Here is a 19,648-nt window from a genome sequence, read left to right as displayed (position 1 = left end):
ATTTCTGGACTGGCCATTAGACTCAACTGATTGAAACTATCGTTTAGTGAAATCTATGGATTATTCTGAACTAATCTTGAGAAAACTTTAGGTAAGGAAAATTCTACAGACTTCCTTTGTGGTTGCTTGAAATAGCACTCTATAGCATTTTACTTTCTGACTTTTCTACATACTCCACTTAGACAAGTATTTTGCAAACCACATTTATTTCCCATCTTCAGGAATTGGGCCAAATTTTCATTTAACTCATTCTAATTTTTACTTAATTTTTCTTAAATCAATTCTTTTTTAAAAAACTTGTTTCAAAAGAAAATTGTAAAAAAGAAGGAAAAGAAAGAAAATAGTACTAGTAAAGTATCTAAAAAAAAAAAAAAGTAGAAAGACACCACAATCTCCCATAGTAAACAAGTTCATATCTTGTAAATTTTGGAGTGAGAACGTTCTCTATGGGTGTCCAATCTGCTTCCCTATCTCTGACTGCACTTCATGTTAGTTTCTGTAGATTTTATGAAAATAAATCTCACCAATGCAATAAGTACTTGTCCCATGGAAGAAAACCAAAACTTAATCTTATTCTTATCTCTCCTTTAAAACTTCTGTCTCCTCAAATCTTGTCTCCTTTAAAACTAATTCCTCTGCCACTTGGGGGCTCCCAGGTGGCTTAGTCAGGTTAAGAATCCGCCTGCAATGCAGGAGACTTGGGTTCGATCCCTGGGTCAGGAAGATCCCCTGGAGAAGGAAATGGCAACCCACTTCAGTACTTTTGCCTGGAGAATCCCATGGACAGAGGAGCCTAGTGGGCTATAGTCCATGGGGTCACAAAGAGTCAGACGTGACTAAAATGACTGAGCACGCATACACACACTGCCACTTGATGAAAACTCAGGCCCCAAGAATTTTCTACTCATCCTGGAATAACACGCCATCGTAAAATGATTAAGAGAACTGTGGTCCCCATTCATTCCAAATCAGTAAAGAGAAGGTATCCAGGCCATGGTGAAAATCAGTTCTTGGATTTTGACTTGAAGACTGGACTGCTCCTCCCCTTTCTGCTTCTTGAGGCCTGTGGTTTGAGGCTGGCAGCCCCAGGGGAAGGGAGTGGGGGCGGCTCCTGCTCACCTCCTTTCTTACTCCTGGTCACTCATACCAACCCCAACCAGCTGACAGAGGGGCAGGATAGGCCCAGAAAGCAGGGGGACAATTGTTCTTTGGTCACTGGCTTTGTGCACTCTGACAATAGCAGATGCCTGCCGCTCACCCTTTCCAAGGTTCCCATCCCTGAGATCCGCCGTCTTGCAACCCCCACTGGCAGCCTTTCCCCATGGCCCTGCCGTTGGAATCCCCATTCTCCGGGTTGGTCCTCTCGTGTAACATTTGACAAGGCTACAGTGCAGCCCTCCTCTCAGAGTTGGCCCACAGCTAATCCCTGAGAAGTGCTCATGTATCCTTTACCCTGAGAAATCAGACGCACAGCCCGTTCCCACTCAGCATCACACTCCCAAAGCTGCCATCAAAACCCAAGCTTTCTCCTTCCTCCTAGATCTCCCCAAGCACCAGACCCAAGCCCACCCTGTCCTCTGACCCATTCTCTGGCAGCTTCTCCTAAAATCCAGGGAGGAGATGCACCTCTGCGTTAGAGTGAGTGGGGATCACAGCTCTCTTGAATGGAGAGTTTCTTACAACATTCCGTGTTCCTCTCCTACACTCGCTAACCCAATTTGGGCCTCTAGCTGAGGGAATCCAAAACTGTAAAGCCAATTCTTAATTTTTTTTTTTCCTTTAGATCATCTGTAAGTGATGATCTGGTATCTCTCTTGGGAATTTCTATATTTTCCTCATTCAAAACTTTAATGTTAACAGCCAGCACAGGAGAACAGCAACTTTTTGTGCCCTCAACTTACTTATGAATATTTCAGGACTTGTTATTAAAGGTTATAAATCTTCCTCAGGCCTCTTCTTTCAGGAGCTAAATGAGCCCAATTCTCAGAGGGTCATTTCTCCAAGGTCCTTTAATAATTTTGATTTTTCTCCTCTAATTTCTCTAGTTTTATTACATTTCAAATAATTTGTGCATCAGAGAAATGAACATGCAAGATGTGTGCATGACTTTGATAGTTTTATTTTTCTTTCACTTCCAATTCTTCGTAGGTAGAAGTTTCATATATTTTAAACCCTGCACGTTACAGAAGGGTGTACAAGTGACAGCTTCCTTACATCCTTGTCCCAAGCCCCCCAGCACCATCCCCCACTCCCAGGAAGGAGTATAAGTAGTTCCCTGAGAATCCTTCCAGTGACACTCTGTGTATATACAAGCGATCGTGTATTTATAATCTGTCTCCCACTCACCCTCACACTTTCCCTTTGCTTTTGCCCCTTATAAGAATATCTTCAAGATCCTCTAGATCAGAAAATAATTTCCTCATTTTCTTCTGTAGCTACATTATAGTCCTTTGGCTGGATGTCCCAGACTTTAACTCATTCCCTACTCTTTTTTATTAATTAAAAAAAAAAATTAGTTATTTTTAATTGAAGGGTAATTCTTTACAGAATTGTGTTGGTATCTACCAAACATCAGCATGAATCAGCCATGGGTTTACCCATGACTAGTTCCTTACTCTTGAACATTCCAAAGTCTATCACAAATAATGCTGCGATGAATAATCTAAATACATCATTTAGCTCATATTTGAATATACCTACTGGATAAATTCCTAGAAATAAAATTGCTGGTCAAAGAAGGCATGCAGTTATAGTTCTAAAGATGCTGCCAAATTGTTTTGCATCAGAATGGCACCAGTTATACCCTTCCCAGCAATACAGGAGAGTGCCCATCTATACAGACTCGCCTCCATGCCATGCTGCCAAACTCTTTAATCATTGACAATCCAAATGGTGACATATTGAATCTCAGTTGAGTGAGGCTGAGCAAATAACTTCCCTACACTTCAGTCACTTGTATTTTCTTATTTTGTGAACTGTCTTGCACATGATATTTGAATGCTTACCTGGACAGGTCTGGAAATGGTGGAAGGATTACTTCATTGGCCACACAGGTGAATAGTAGGGGATGCTGTCACAGAGAAAGGGACAGGGCTTGATTAAGACAGTGAAGCTTCAGGAGCCCATGTAGCAAGAAGCATGGACTATTTGCCACACACAATGCAAACATGGACAGTGGTAACTTCAGCCTGGTGCAGAAACAGTTCTAGGTCATGTCTCCCATGCAAATTCCTAGGTGGGTAATGATTTCAAAGAGAAAATTATTAGCAGATAATATGCTCCTGGAGAATCTAGCAAACAGGAAGTTACAAAACAAGCAAAAAAAAATCTTGAAAATATTTGATACTCCGAATGTAAGAATTTGTAATATTAATATTTAGTGCTAATGCACTAAAGAAATTTGGTCTTGCAGTTACTGAATCTAGGGAGGGAAATACATGTAGATAAACGATGATAGGTAACAGATGAAAATACACATGTTGACTTAAAATGTACAAGATAGAAGCTGCTTCCCTGATGGATCAATGGTTAAGAATCCACCTTGTAATGCAGTGGGCACCGATTGGATTCCTGGTCAGCAGTGAAGATCCCACATGCCGCAAGGCAACTAAACACATGTGCCACAGCTACTGAAGCCCAAATGCCCATGCTCCACAACAAGAAAAGCCACCACAGTGAGAGGCCTGCCTGCCACAATTAGAGAGTAGCCCACGCTTGCTGCAACTAGAGAAAGCCCACGCACAGCAGTGAAGACCCAGCACAGTCGTAAATACTTTTTTTTTTTTAAAAAAGAAGCCTAGTTTAAAAAAAACAAACAAACATGAAGCAGCAACTGTGGGTTGTGTTTATTCAGTGTCTTGCTGAGGACTGTAGCCTGGGAGATAGCATCTCAGAGAGCTCTGAGAAGTTGCCCCATGTGCTTTTGGTGAAGGGAGTACGTGCATGCAGCCAAGCACATAACTCAGCAGAAGGTTGCGGCTCATCACCAGGAAACATATTTTAGCTAATGGTTTTAGTGCTTTTCTTTCTAAGTATAGGAAAATGCAAAACGTTGGAAAAATCTTAAAGGTTTCTCCTGAAAATATCTATCTGAAGGCCTGTTCTGACCGTTTTCCCAGAACACAGAGTGCCTTATTCCTGATCTCTGCCCTGAACTACTTTCAGAGGGTGTTGAAGGTCAGTGACTGCAGTGGCAAACAATCCTTGTAGAGCTGGATGGTGAGTAACATTCTTTAGTTGGCACAGATATATACAGTATATACTATACTTGGTATATAATAACACGTACACTGGGTTTCCCGGGTGTCTCAGACAGTAAAGAATCTGCCTGCAATGCAGGAGACCTGGGTTTAATCCCTGGTCCAGAAGATCCCCAAAGAAGTGAATGGCTACTGCCTCCAGTATTCTTGCCTGGAGAATTCCATGGACAGAGGAGCCTGGCAGGCTAAAATAATTGGGGTTGCAAAGAGTCAGACACAACTGAGCGACTAACACTTTCACTTTTTTTCAGCATATACATTGGACTGCAAAGAAATTGAAACAGTCAATCCTAAAGGAAATCAACCCTGAATATTCCTTGGAAGGATTAACGCTGAAGCTGATGCTCCTGGCCGCCTGATGCGAAGAGTGGACTCATTAGAAAAGGCCCTGATGCTGGGAAAGATTGAAGGCAGGAGGAGAAGGGAGCAGCATATGATGAGATGATAAGATAGCATCACCAACTCAATGGACATGAGTTTGAGCAAACTCTGGGTGATGGTAGAGGACAGAGGAGCCTGGCATGCTACAGTTCATGGGGTTGCAAAGAGTCAGAGGCGACTTAGCAACTGAAGGACAACAACAAAAACATACACACAATATAAAAGTATTCAAGTATTTTAAACCTTTAAAACAGTAAATGTAATTTGTCCTAAGAGTTAGCTCAAACATTGGTCATTTGATGGTAGAACTGTTATCAGCTGTTTAAGAATGATATACAACACCTACAAAAGCAAAAACAAGCAAAAAAATATTTCTCAATTAGTGTGTGTATGTGTTTGTGTGGTGTGGGGGTGCTCTTTCACTATAAGAGGCATTTGCTTTCAAATGTAAAAGATTCACTGTGACTTTAAAATTTTTTTCATTTTATATTGGAGTATAGTGGCTTTGTGTTAGTTGCTTAGCTGTGTCCAACTCTTCATGACAACATGGACTGTAGCCCACCAGGCTCCTCTGTCCATGGAATTCTCCAGGCAAGAATACTGGAGTGGGTAGTATTCCTTTCTCCAGGGAATCTTCCTGACCCAGGGAACAAATTCGAGTCTCCTGTACTGCAGGCAGATTCTTTACCATCTGAGTCATCAGTGGGTTGATTTAAAATGTTGTGTTAGCTTCAGGTGTACAGTAAAGTGACTCAGTTGTACATGATATATACATACACATATATTCTTTTTCAGACTCTTTTTCCATATAGGTTATTATAGAATATTGAGTTCCACTGTGACTTTGAGCAAATTTGTTTAAACTTTTAAAAATATGTATCTAAAAGGTAGACAATTCTTCGGCTACTCACAGTGTATGTGATGCTTGTAAGGCTTTAAAATCAGACAAGCAGAAAGATTTCTTTGCAAGTCATTCTAGCTCCTTTCACCAATCTCTGGGCAAGTCAACCCTGGAATAACCCGAGGTCCCTGCAGTTGAGGATATCTGCTCACCTGTCCCAGGTGGGCACTGATAACCTGGGAAGCTGTGACTGATCGCAGATGCGGCACCTTCGAGGCTGGAAGGCCCCTGGGCCGATGGAAGCTGTAGGGGGCTTTGATAAACTCTCCGCTATATGGCATGAGATGACAAGAGGGCAGCACCTGAGAATGTCCCGGCTTTGATTCCAGAAGGGAGAGGGGGCCTGGGAGCCATGTGCATCCCGTTAAGAAAGGGAATAAGCACGAAACAATATTAACTTTAGAAATGCGATGAAAGCCCATGTGTGCTAGCTTTCACACAGAAGGGGAGACCCGACGAGCCTCCCAACCCCCTTCAGCTCTGCTTTTAGATGGAAATGATTTTGTTGAACACTGACACAAAAGGAAGATACAGATGTAGTGAAGAGCCTTAGCGCAGAACAATTATATGCAAGTAGGTTACATGAAAATATAGTCTCAAGTGGATGATATCTTGTGAATATTAATTAAGGAAATTATTCTCAGAGCAGCTAGTGTTTAAAACAAGATCTAATCTCTCCTGAGTGGGCCTGCCGCCCTCTCTCTCAGTGTTTAACTTCAAAGGGCTTTGGAGTTGGGGCAAATGAAATTATTATTACTTCAATCTAGAGAGGAAACCTATTCTAACCAACACAAGAGTGAATTCTAGAATTACATATAGCAGTTAATACAAAGAAGAAAAAATATTCCACACTTAAAATGCCTACATGGCAAAATGTTTCTTAACCTTTTTCATCTGATCTGCTTCATCCTCCTATAAAACTTGCACATTTCAGGTACAGAGCTGGAGAAGCGTGTGGGCCAGCTGAAGACACACTCTTATTCACCTATTCTTTTCTTTGACTCAGGGCCATTAGAAATAATACTGTTACCATTAATATTATTATAACTACTATTAGCTAAGACTTAAATGCATCTGTGGGTCAGGTACTCTTTTCCTTATATTGGCTCATTTAATGTTTTAAAAAGCCCTGTGAGGTTTTAAAGGTTAACAGACCTAGAAAGGTAAATATATTAGTTTACCATAAGAAAATACCACAGACTGGGTGGCGGAAACAACAGAAATGCATTGTCTCACCATTCTGGAGGCTGGAGGATCAAGTTGAAGGATGAGATCATGGCATGAACAGGGCTTGTGTCTCCTGAAACCACTCTCCTAGCCTCACAGGTGGCCACCTCCCCTCTTTGTCCTTATTTTTCTGTCCTCTGCACACACAAATCCCTGGCCCCTTGTGTGTCAAATTCCCTCCTCTTATAAGGACAGCCAAAGATGGAGAAGCTCTATACAGTCAGCAAAAACAAGACCAGGAGCTGACTGTGGCTCAGATCATGAATTCCTTATTGCCAAATTCAGACTTAACTTGAAGAAAGTAGGGAAAACCACTAGACCAGTAAACCAAATCCACTAAATCAAATCCCTTACGATTATACAGTGGAGGTGACAAATAGATTTAAGGGACTACATCTGATAGACAGAGTGCCTGATGAACTATGGAGGGAGGTTCGTGACATTGTACAGGAGACAGGGATCAAGACCATCCCTAAGAAAAAGAAATGCAAAAAAGCAAAATGGCTGTCTGGGGAGGCCTGACAAATAGCTGTGAAAAGAAGGGAAGCCAAAAGCAGAGGAGAAAAGGAAGGATATACCCATTTGAATGCAGAGTTCCAAAGAATAGCAAGGAGAGATAACAAAGCCTTTCTTAGTGATCAGTGCAAAGAAACAGAGGAGAACAATAGAATGGGAAAGTCTAGAGATCTCTTCAAGAAAATTAGAGATACCAAGGGAACAAAGATGGGCTCGATAAAGGACAGAAATGGTGTGGACCTAACAGAAGCGGAAGATATTAAGAAGAGGTGGCACAAATACACAGAAGAACTATACAAAAAAGATCTTCATGACCCAGATAATCATGATAGTGTGATCACTCCCCTAGAGCCAGATGTTTTGGAATGTGAAGTCAAGTGGGCCTTAGGAAGCATCACTACAAACAAAGCCAGTGGAGGTGATGGAATTTCAGTTGAGCTATTTCAAATCCTGAAAGACAATGCTGTGAAAGTGCTGCACTCAATATGCCAGCAAATTTGGAAAACTCAGCAGTGGCCACAGGACTGGAAAAGGTCAGTTTTCATTCCAATCCCAAAGAAAGGCAATGCCAAAGAATGCTCAAACTACCACACAATTTCACTCATCTCACACGCTAGTAAAGTAATGCTCAAAATTCTCCAAGCCGGGCTTCAACAGTATGTGAACTGTGAACTTCCAGATGTTCAAGCTGGTTTTAGAAGAGGCAGAGGAATCAGAGATCAAATTGCCAATATCCCTTGGGTCATCAAAAAAGCAAGAGAGTTCCAGAAAAACATCTATTTCTGCTTTATTGACTATGCCAAAGACTTTGATTGTGTGGATCACCACAAACTGTGGAAAATTCTTAAAGAGATGGGAATACCAGACTACCTGACCTGCCTCTTAAGAAACCTATATGCAGGTCAGGAAGCAACAGTTAGAACTGGGCATGGAACACCAGACTGGTTCCAAATAGGAAAAGGAGTACGTCAAGGCTGTATATTGTCACCCTACTTATTTAACTTATATGCAGAGTACATCATGAGAAATGCTGGGCTGGAGGAAGCACAGCTTCCTGGAATCAAGATTGCTGGGAGAAATAGCAATAACCTCAGATATGCAGATGACACCACCCTTATGGCAGAAAGTGAAGAGGAACTAAAAAGCCTCTTGATGAAAGTGAAAGAGGAGAGTGAAAAAGTTGGCTTAAAGCTCAACATTCTGAAAACTAAGATCATGGCATCCAGTCCCATCACTTCACGGCAAATAGATGGGGAAACAATGGAAACAGTGACAGACTTTATTTTGGGGGGCTCCAAAATCACTGCAGATAGTGACTGCAGCCATGAAATTCAAAGACGCTTACTCCTTGGAAGAAAAGTTGTGACCGACCTAGACAGCGTATTAAAAAGGAGACACATTACTTTGCCATCAAAGGTCCCTCTAGTCAAGGTTATGGTTTTTCCAGTAGTCATGTATGGATGTGAGAGCTGGACTATAAATAAAGCTTAGTACTGAAGAATCGATCCTTTTGAATTGTGGTGTTGGAGAAGACTCTTGAGAGACCCTTGGACTACAAGGAGATCCAACCAGTCTGTACTAAAGGAAATCAGCCCTGAATATTCATTGGAAGGACTGATGTTAAAGCTGAAACTCCAATACTTTGGCCACCTGATGCGAAGAACTGACTCATTTGAAGAGACCCTGATGCTGGGAAAGATTGAAGGCAGGAGGGGAAAGGGACAACAGAGGATAAGATGGTTGGATGGCATCACCGACTCAATGGACGTGAGTTAAGTAAACTCCAGGAGTTGGTGATGGACAGGGAGGCCTGGTGCACTGCAGTCCATAGGGTCACAAAGAGTCAGACACGACTGAGTGACTGAACTGAATTGACTGAATTGATAAGGACACAAGTCAAACTGGGTTAGGGCCCACCCTACCAGCCTCATTTTAATTTAATCACCTCTTTCTCATCCCTGTCTCCAAATACAGTCACGTTCCTAGGTTCTGAGAATTAGAGCTCCAAAACACAGATTTTTATTGGGGGCAGGGGATCACCATTCAAACCATAACAGTGAAGTTGTCACTGCAGGCTCTCACAGCAGGTCAGATGTGGAGCTGGGATTTCAACCCTAGGACTAGAGTCATCCTCAACCATCGTGCAACACTGCCCTATTGGTACCAGCCTGTGAGAGGAAAGGCAATGTACATCTATTTCAATCAGGATAATGGTCTCATGACCTGTAACAGCTCTGGGTGGGAGGATAAAAGGTAAGACACTGAAAGAAACATCTTTTCAGACAGGACCAGTAAAATGGAATCATACCGATTATTAAGGCTCTGGGGCTTCCATGGTAGCCTAGCTGGTAAAGAATCCTCCTGCAATGCAGGAGATCTGGGTTTGATCCCTGGGTTGGTAAGATCCCCTGGAGAAGGGAAAGGCTACCTACTCCAGTATTCTAGTCTGGGGAACTCCATGGGCTATATAGTCCATGGGGTCGCAAAGAGTTAGACACAACTGAACAACTTTTCACTTCCATATGAATTTAGTAGATTTTTTTTTTTTTTAAGTTTGTGGGACATTAACCAATTACCTAACATTAGAATTTTAGCTTTAGCTGTTGGTAAAAGCAGTGCTGCCGCCAGGCCACACTCCTGCACGACTGGAAACAGATGCTGGAGGTGGATGGGTACTGGAGAGCCCAGATGCTGAATGGACACGCTTACCACGGACAAGAAATGCAGATGGCAAAGAGAGATGGAACAGCTACATATGTGGCTGGATGTGGATAAAGGCAAACACATCTGTGTGGGCTCCCCATCGGTCACTGAGGCAGCCGAGGTGCCCCAGGGAGAGTTGGAGTTAAGTGGAAGTGTGTTCCGACATTTCTGGATCAACCTGAGACCCAGGAAATTCAGGCTGCAGCAGGCAGCGCCAGCCTCATTACCTGCTATTTGCTCTGCACTCAGCTCAGCAAGCCCACTCCTGGTTTTCCAAATGTGCTGTGCATGCCCCACACTTACCCATGCCTCTCTGTCCCCTCTGCTGTGAATGCTCTTAATCACCACCACCTTCCCCATCCCTCCAGCAGGTGAAACCTCTTCTGACGACCTCCTGCCTTGGAAACTAAGATGGGTCCCTTTCTTTACTGTCTCGTTGATCTTTATCATTTCATCCCATTCCAGCACTTTCTATGTATTCATGTGTTTCTGTGTCTCCTTTACTTAACAAAATACTTGAAAATATGAACCATTTCTTTTGCATTTTTGTATCTGCTGCCTCTAATACAGTGCCAGGCACATCACAGGTACCCAGCAGATGACTGCAGAATAAATGTCCATCTCAGAGAAACCTAAAGTCCCAGAGATATGTTTTACCTGGTCAGTATGCCACTTGAAAATAATAATAAATATGTTGCTAATGTTTACAACTTCAGAGATTTCACAGGCAAAAAGGATTATCTGCTTTAACAATCCAAAGGGCTGGCTATACCAGGCTTGAATTCCCACACGCAATGAGTTAAAATTGAGGAGTGGCCATCCCTTTTGGGGAAGATGTTACTCTGCTGTTTATCCCAATCTCTACCCTATTCTTAAGTGTTGCTGCCTCACACCTGCCCTCTTCATGCACGTGGGAAACCCACCTCACCCCATTAGGCATTCTGTACCCCCGATCCCCTTGGACCAATCCATCAGATCCTCCCCTGCTTTTGACTGCCCATGACAGCACATACGGACTACAGTGGTTTTCCATCATCCCACTCTGGCCATACCCACATCTTGCTCCCTCAGTGTATCCTGAAACGGCAGAAGAGGCGGGAGGAGGATGCTACTTTCAGTTCGTGGAAAGGGAGCTAAAGGGAAGATCTGTCTTCTTCTGGCATATCAGGTGTTGGCACCAGGGAGAAGCAGGATACTGGCCGGGATGGGCAAACAAGCCAGCTGGGAATGGCAGCCCCTGTGTTCCAGCCAGCAAACACCTTTTCAAAGCCTACTTTGCATAAGACAGTTCCGCTGACCACAGCGGAGTCACAGGGGAACAGTTACCCCTGGAACTTCCTTTCTGCAACAGTAGCACCCTGTGTAAGGGAACCAAAGATGGAACATGATCGTCTCATATATATGCTGCCATGAGGTTTCAGACCACCACACTGGCATGAGCTTTCAACGTTGAAAAAATAAATGAAAACTCTCTGGAAATAATAGGAGCACTGTGTCCTGGAACCCGAAGAATAATAATCCCAGGCCATCAGTCATCCAAGCTGAAAACAGTTTCTTCCTCTCTCTTTGCTGGGCCTAGGATGGCAGGACACAGACCCTTAGCCCAGGAGTGATTTGCATCCCTGCCGGGGACACAGAAGAGGCTGCGTCCACCACGGCTGAAAATGCCAGGAAGACAGGGGTCTTTTCCTTTTTAAAGAGTTAGAGTTGCTTCCTATGTATTAGTGTGAAGTGCAGTTTGGGATTGTGCTTCATGGGCCCCAAATATGTGGACTCACAAGGGACTTTTGTGTCCAGATCTGGAGGATTTGCAAGAATATGAACCATGTATGGAGAATTCACATATTCAGAAGGCCACTAAGCCTTTCCCATGCATGGCCTCCCAACAGTCTGAAGTGGTAGGCACTATCCTTACACCATTTTACAGATGGTAATGCTGCAGCTAAGCAGGCTAATCGATGCCACCAAGCCCATGAGTACAAGGTTACAGTACAAGGTTACAACTTGAACTTGGGTCTGTCTGTCTGACCCCACAGCCCTACTCCCAGCTCTCACTCTCTGTTACTTCCTCATTCATTCTCTTATGCCACAAATATTGAGCACTGCCTATGAGTTAGACACTGTCCTAGGTGCTTAGGATACAGCAGTGAATAAATCAGATAAGAATGCGTGCATGCTAAGTCGCTTCAGTCGTGTTTGATGAATTGCAACCCAATGGACTGTAGCCCACCAGGCTCCTCTGTCCATGGGATTCTCCAGCCAAGATTACTAAAGTGGGTTGCCATGCCCTCCTCCAAGAGATCTTCCGGACCCAGGGATTGAACCTGCATCTCTTACGTCTCCTGCATTGGCAGGAGGGTTCTTTACCACAAGAGACACCTGGGAAGCCCCTGGATAAGAATATTTGCTCTCAAGGAAGTTATGTTCAACCCAGATAGACTGCAGTGCTGTGGAGCCAATATGCCACAGTTGTGAAGACCATTACCTGGTGGACCTCACTTCCAAAGCACTCAGGAAAAAATATGTAAATTTGGGGAAAGGCATGATCTTAGTTGCTGTAGGTGCATTTTTAAGTAAGTTCAAGGGGCTAAAAAAAAGTTCCTGCTCAACTTGAAAATGAGACTGGGGTGTGTTCTATCAGTTTTTCCTGAAGGGGAAAAAAATCCCCCAATTTTAATTCCCTTCTGAACTTAGCCACATGTTGAGATAAGGAAGGTGGGGTTAGAAATCAATTCAGCTCCCTTGGGAGAAAAATTATAGTAATAAGCTTTTAAAAAACGATGATAATAATAAGCTATATGATTTCAAAGTGACTCACCACCACTCCCCCCTTCTTTTTTTTTTTTGACAACTGAAATTGATTTTGAAAGGAAAGGCTGTGGAGATTTTCGTTGAATACAATCCAGACGTTCTAAATCTAAACCCTCTCACCAAAGAGACTGCAGATCTGGAGAGCCTGGGCTCTGTTGATAATGCCCTACTCTCTGCCCGACATACTATACCCACCACCACATGTCACTCAACATGCCTGAGAGCTTGTAGATGAAGGAAATAAAGATGGAATGATATTAAGACTGAAATCAATATTGCTTTCTTTTACATTTCCCAATAGTCTCAATAACTTCAAAGGAGCAGATATGAATATAATTAATGAGCAGAACAAACACCAAGTGCAAAATAAATCTGGACCTTGTTTTACGAGCAGTGTTGGAATGATGGATTTAGAACTGTAGACACATTTGTTGGCAAATCTGACGACTCACTCATTTCCAAATGGTATAGCCTTTTAGAGCAACTGCAGTTGCATCGGCCTGGGTGCCCCTTAGGAAAAATACTTGCTGGAACCACTTGGTACCGGACTAAACAGAGCCCTTGTACTTTGATGCGTTCAGCCGCTGTTAAAATTTATGTTTGAATCAGTATTAGGAGGAATCCTCTGACCAGCTCTCCATTTGGCTATTTCTGCAAGCTAATCCCATTTTAAAATATGTATATTCTTAGGAATCTGACCAAACTGAATAACAACAATGCTCAGAGGAAATTCACACTTGTATTTCGAAAAGAAATAAGAGCTGTCGCTAGAGAACAGGCACAAAAGCCACGAAAACAAAAAGATGGCCTTGGCCGTGGTGCTCTGCTTCTAATTGTGTGCCTTCTTCTGGGAAATCCCTCAACAGTTCTGATCCTCCGTCTCCTCCTCAATGGTAGCAATACAAGTACATGTATTGGGTGTTCACTATGTATTAGACCAATGATCTAGTAAAAGGTTCATGCACCCTTTTAGACTAGTTCTATGAGGTATAGTCATTCTATTACAACCCCTTTTTTATAAATGAGGAAACTGAGGCTCAGACAGCTGCAGTGACTCGCCTGTACTTTTAAGAATGTGAAAACTAGCATTTTAAGTGAATGTCCTGACTGCGCTGCTTCCATTCTCAACCACTATTTTCTTAGGGCTGGCAGTCAGGAGGTACAGATAGTTCATTTATACAATCCTCACGACTTTAAGTCCATTCACTCGTTCTTTGCCTGGTCTCTAAAATGATATTAATACTTGCCCACCTTACATCTTGAACTTCACACATTGAAAGTCAGAAGATGAGGAAGAAATAAATAACACATCATGACTGTCTCTTTATATTTGGTGGAAAGAGAAGCAGCTGGGGGACAAAAAAGGTCTTTCTAATTTCTTCTCACCTTTTACTGCAGGCCTCATGAGTTACAAAGACCTGGGTTCTCTAGTCCTTTGCTTAACAGCCCTCTTAGCCCACTGTGGCCAATAGTATCCTTATTCAGGTGTCCTGTAACAGGCCTACATAGCAAAATCAGAAGTCTTCTGGTAATTCTTCATGAATGTAAACTGTGTGGACTCCAACCAAAGCATTCAGGCCTTGGAATGACAGTTTAAAAGCTAGATTATTAACAATGACTTCCTGTTTAGGGTCAAATCCACTAATTTCTGCTCCATAGTATTGGTCTAACATTTGGGCCCTGGGACAATCCTATTTCTAACACATCTGTCCTCCAAGGACTATAGACACATGAATTTAGCAGATAATGTCCCAGGGAACAAAGAAGTCTCATTACAGTCCTTACACACAGACAAAGCAAAATAACAGTTTGTTCTACTGGTTGTCATGAAACACACCCAAATGTCTTGATATTCCATCTTTTAAGTCAGTTGTAAAAAGAGAAATTGTTTGCATCTTTAATAGCATGATGAAGATGTATAAAATCTTGATCCAACTGGCTGTTGGAAGTGAGAATGGCTCCAGGGAGGATGGCTCTGTGGGGAGGGGGTGTGGTGGCGGGTTGGGAGTTGGGGGGGGGATGTGTTCCGGGATGGGGAGAGGGGTGAGGTTAGAAGGATGGAGGGGTGTAAATCACCTTGTTCCTGGCCCAGTACAGAAAGGGCATCTGGGATGCTTCCCTCTGCTCCAGCAGCAGCGCTTGGTTAGGCAGGGCAGCAAAATTAAAAACACCCGGCAGAGCCAAGCGGGGACGCGGGTGGGGGGTGGGAAAGACAAAAACAGAAACCACCACTCACAGGAGCGAACCCTGAGTCTTTTTTTATGTGGTAAGGAAATCTAAGATCTAATCAGTAGCCTTAATTGAAAGGCTCAGTGAGGGGGATCTCTAAGCTCCTCTTCCTGCCATTAATTTTAATTTTAGCCTTTCACAGGGTATGGATAGGAGTGAAGGTGGTGCGTAGGGCCCAGCCCTTTAGAATCGTGAGGGCCCCTGGAGAGACGGTGAGGCGCTTCCCCTTCGGAAATCTGCTGAGACCCGACAGGCCCTGGGCGGGGCTGTCGGGGTCCACAGAGGCTCTGTCCCCTCAGATCCGCAGAGGAGGGCGTTCCTCCTCCGCTGTGCCCAAGTGCCGCACCGCCCGTGGAGGGAGCCGGCCCGTGGTTCCCCCTTGTCTCCTTTCCTAAAGGTCACGCACGTTGAGGAGTTCCGGGGAGAGGATAGAGAGCCGTGCGGAAGGGCAGAGAAGACAAGGAGGTGGGCAGAAAACGAACCACTAGAGCGGCAGCAGGGAGTGCCGCTGAAGAGCTTTCAAGGACTTTCAAACGAATGCCATCTACTCTTTCCTCGCTGTTTCTGCCATTTCGTTGACCGTTCTTGCTAAGTGCTCAATTAAAATCGGTCTCCCAGGTTCCTCAGTAGTAAAGAACCCGCCTGCCGATGCTGGAGACTCAAGGGGACTCAGGTTCCATTCCTGGGCCGGGAACCTCCCCTGGGGAAGGAAATGGCAACCCACTCCAGTATTCATGGGCTTAGCTGGTAGCTCTGATGGTAAAAAATCTGCCCGCAATGCAGGACCCCTGGGTTTGATCCCTGGGATGGAAAGATGTCCTGGAGGAGGGCAAGGCAACCCACTCCAGTATTCTTGCCTGAAGATTCCCCATGGACAGAGGAGTCTGGCGGGCCACAGTCCGTGGGGTCGCAAAGAGGCACACACGACTGAGCATGCGAGCAGACGGTGCATTGAAGCCGCACTTCGGCGCACCCTACTCACCGGGTATACAGGATGAACTTTCTTCTGCGGGCAAAAGACGTTAATAGTGTCTCCTTTGTGCTTTCACCAGTTTAAAGCCAGAGCAAAACATAATTATAGCAAAGGCTGTTAATGGACTCGGTGGCAGGTTTGCCACCTTTCTCTGTACCTCTTTTTCCGTCCACCGGGCTATGTGCTAGCTCTCATCATCTTCTAATTATCTCTTCCTTTTTTGGCTTCACAGCTTTAGAAGTTACAAGGGTATTAGCTGAATCCAAATTAATTTTTTTTTTCCTTTTAAAGGAAAAAAAAAAAAAGAGTAGGTTCTTTTTAGGAGTGGCGCATCACTCCAGACAATCTAACAGGAAAGATATGTAAAACGGTCTCTGGCTGAAAAATCTATGAAGCCAAATAAACCCCAGATCAGCTGTAGCCTGCATTGGGTGTAGTGAGTATATTTCAGTCTCTCTTCCACCTCAGGATTTCCACCTGAAAAAAAAATGAAGTAATCACACTTACTAATCTCAGAGTGGCAACTGGTGGATTTAACAGCGCCCTGAAAACGAGACTCCTCTGTTTAATGAAGCAGCTCATTCAGAGGTTTATTCGGCTAATAAAACCCCCGTTTTTCACTTGTGTTTGAAGCTAGTCCATTATTCTTTTGCGTGTGGTTTGAACCAGTTTTCTGTGAGCTGTGGTTGCTCCTGAGGATGGATATGAATGGCACTTATTAGGAAGGGAAGAGCTCATGAATTCAGATCATCCTTAATGCTGAAATGAGCTGTAATGAAGGCCTGAGATCAAAGTGCTTGAGAAGCAACGGCAGATGAATGGGCCCCAGAGCCTGGGTCGCTGCAGAAAAGGATTAGGAAACTTCACTTAAGTAGCCAGAAAGGTTTCCACAGGCTAGCCTGCTCTGCATTTAATTGTTTATGGGATTCGTGGTCGAAAGATATACAAATGGCCTCCCTCAGAGAAAACGGCGTTATCAGATATTTTCCACAAGGGAGAGGAAGGGCTTTAAATTAGTAGCAAGAAGAACAGAAGTGAGGCCATTCTTAACTCCCAGGGAGGGGGCCAGGGTGGGGGAGAGGGGCTGAAGGAAGAGACAGATCCAGAAAGAGGGGAAGAAAGGGAAAGGAGGAGGAAGAAGGAGCAACTGCCTAGCCTGCAGGATAAGCATAGACCCTCCGTCCAGGGAGAAGCACACCCCTCTTTTCCTAAATACTGAACATGAAGCAAAACAGAGCGCCTGCACTGCAGCATGGGTGCCTCCCCACAGCGCATCGAAGCAGCGAGATGCAGGGCGAATGGAAAGCAGATGCAGTGGTGGAGTGCTCCAACTTTTTACTCTCCTCCTTGAAAAGATGTCAAGGATTATTTGTGTTACCTCCCTGGAAAACGCTGAGACATCTTCTTAAGGGGTGAATGAAAGATGAGTACAAAGAGTTAATTTGAAACCAATCAAGCCCTGTGTTCGTCGACTGCTTCAGAAATCCTTCTGTTTTAATGATGAATTTATTTTCAAAGCAGTGCCGATCCTTTTGAGGGGAATTCCACCTCTCACAGCTGCGCAACGTGCCCTGCAGTGTTGAGCTTTTTCGCCCACCTGCTCTTTGTAAAACAGCATGGACTTCCCAGAGCTGAGAGTGTGCCAAGCTGGCTGAGCCCGCCTAAGAGCCATCCTCAGCCTGCAGCCACTGAGGTGTCAGTGAATACACCACAAACCCCTGCAAAACAGGCAGGGCAACTTGGTGGAGCCACACAACCACATGGCAAAGCCACAGACTCCCTCTCACCCAGCAAAGGACCCTCTTGAATTTTCTATGGTTGATCTGTTAACCTAACTTGGCTTCCCCTTGCTGCCCTGTTCAAAAGCAATTGCCTTGAAAATATTATTCTCAAAAATTTTTAAAAACATCACACCTGAAAAACCCTACACAAAATTCCCATTTCGTTGTCCAAGCACAACTCTTGAAGAGACTGGAGGATTTTATCTGCTTTAACTGGGATGGAACTGACATGTTTGTGTTGAAATAGCACCTGGCCATGACTTTAAAAAGCTCCACTTAATAGCTTTGGGTTCCCTGTTTTTCTTTTTTATTCAAATACATCTAATTGTAAGGTTCTGAAATTTAAATGTGGTTGCTGTGCATCTGTTTATCAACAAAGAACTTCTGGATTAATGCAGAAGCACATTTAATAGGCAGAATGCTATCCCTTTGTGCCTTTGAGGGCATCCACAGTCCTCTTAACTAGGAGGATTATGAGATGGAACCCTTAGCAGTGAAATACGCCCTGTTCCCCTCTGTACAAAGATTTGTCCTCCTGGACCATTGAGTCATCTGAGGTCCGATATTATTCATCTACTCCCAGTGTTGTAGCAAACAGTTAAGAGGGAAATATTGTGCCAAAGTACCTACTTTGTAATTAGGATTCATTGGGAAAATGAAGCGTTTGTTCTAAACTAACTTTCATGAAATGTACATGTCATAACCTTTCATCTTTTCAACTCCAATACCCAGTTTTTCATATCTTTACAGTTCTCTCAAATTTGAGAATCTCAAAATAAGGTGATGAACAGTCCATGTGTGTGTCACGGTAGTTATAGTAACTGGTGAGAGTAATAGTAATAGACTAAAGGCAGGGGATTGAATTTTAAGGAACTTCATTGAGTAAGATTTGACATTATCATCCTAGAGTATCAAACTTCATATGCTTGCTTTCTAGCAGTCTTGGCTAAGACTGTGAATAAGACAAAGATCACTGTTTCTGCTATAGCATCATATAATTTAGGAATCATAAAATGCAACTCAGGAGTGGTACTCAGATAGCAATTTAAGGATTTTCAGGAATACAGCATACTTCAGTGAAATATGTTCCTATTGGATAGATAGAACTTGCATACCCTCAGGTATTTATGAGCAACAGAACTTTCCGGGTGCCTCTGCATTCTTATCAATTCCAGCCTCAACGTCTTGGTGACCCACTAGTGACCACAGTGTCACACGTGCAGGCTGCCAGGTGACCCCGCAGACACAACTTGTTGCACAGAAAATGACCAGACAACTGGAAAAATGGACAGACGGCAGTGCCTTCTCCCCTTTGCCAAATACCAGCTTGCTAAAGACTTGGGTTTAACACACAATGCAATAACCTAGATCGATAGTTTAGTTTGATGTATCTGAATATTTAAAGGTATTATTCCCACTAGAAAAGCTTACTGTTTCCAACTGAAAGCATCTCAAAGTTGTGCTACGAACGTTTTAAAAATCTGCTTATGGGTGTTTGGCTAGAGCAGATTGTTCACAGTGATACTACCACAGTGTATGGCATATGGTAGCTTAAAACAGAGTTGAGCTGCTATCCAGCACCCATTTCTCCTCCATGGGGCGGCCGTTGTGCAGTTTGTATGGGACTGTCTACCTCTCCTCCAGCAACAGGGGTGAGCCCTAAATAGCCTAGACCAATCAGTGTAATCCCAATTTCCTATCCACAGTGATTGGTCTAGAGAAGGCACATGACCCAGGACGGTCCAATAAGAGTGAAGCCCAGACCTGTGCTGATTTGGAAAGAAATTCTGTCTCAGTCTAGGGTGGTGTGCAGATAAGTACACAGGCTAAAGTAAACAGCCGTTTTTTCTACTTGGAGAAAAACCAG

General features: G+C 43.7%; 1 long non-coding RNA gene across 1 annotated transcript; it reads right to left on the bottom strand.

Moving 5' to 3' along the window:
• Window positions 1-2,853: 2,853 nt before the first annotated feature.
• On the bottom strand, window positions 2,854-18,612 carry LOC147371105 (uncharacterized). The gene is made up of 2 exons (XR_015165826.1): window positions 16,010-18,612; window positions 2,854-3,070 (listed from the first exon to the last, which is right to left on the bottom strand). It is a non-coding gene; the product is annotated as an uncharacterized LOC147371105 (long non-coding RNA).
• Window positions 18,613-19,648: the final 1,036 nt, after the last annotated feature.

Source organism: Bos grunniens, chromosome 6 (genome assembly GCF_055505025.1).
Source record: "Bos grunniens cultivar Pamir isolate PY7600 chromosome 6, Bosgru_T2T1.0, whole genome shotgun sequence".
Classification (NCBI taxonomy): domain Eukaryota; kingdom Metazoa; phylum Chordata; class Mammalia; order Artiodactyla; family Bovidae; genus Bos; species Bos grunniens.
The sequence above is the reverse complement of the archived record's forward strand: the minus strand, read 5'-3'. Positions and strand labels throughout refer to the sequence as shown.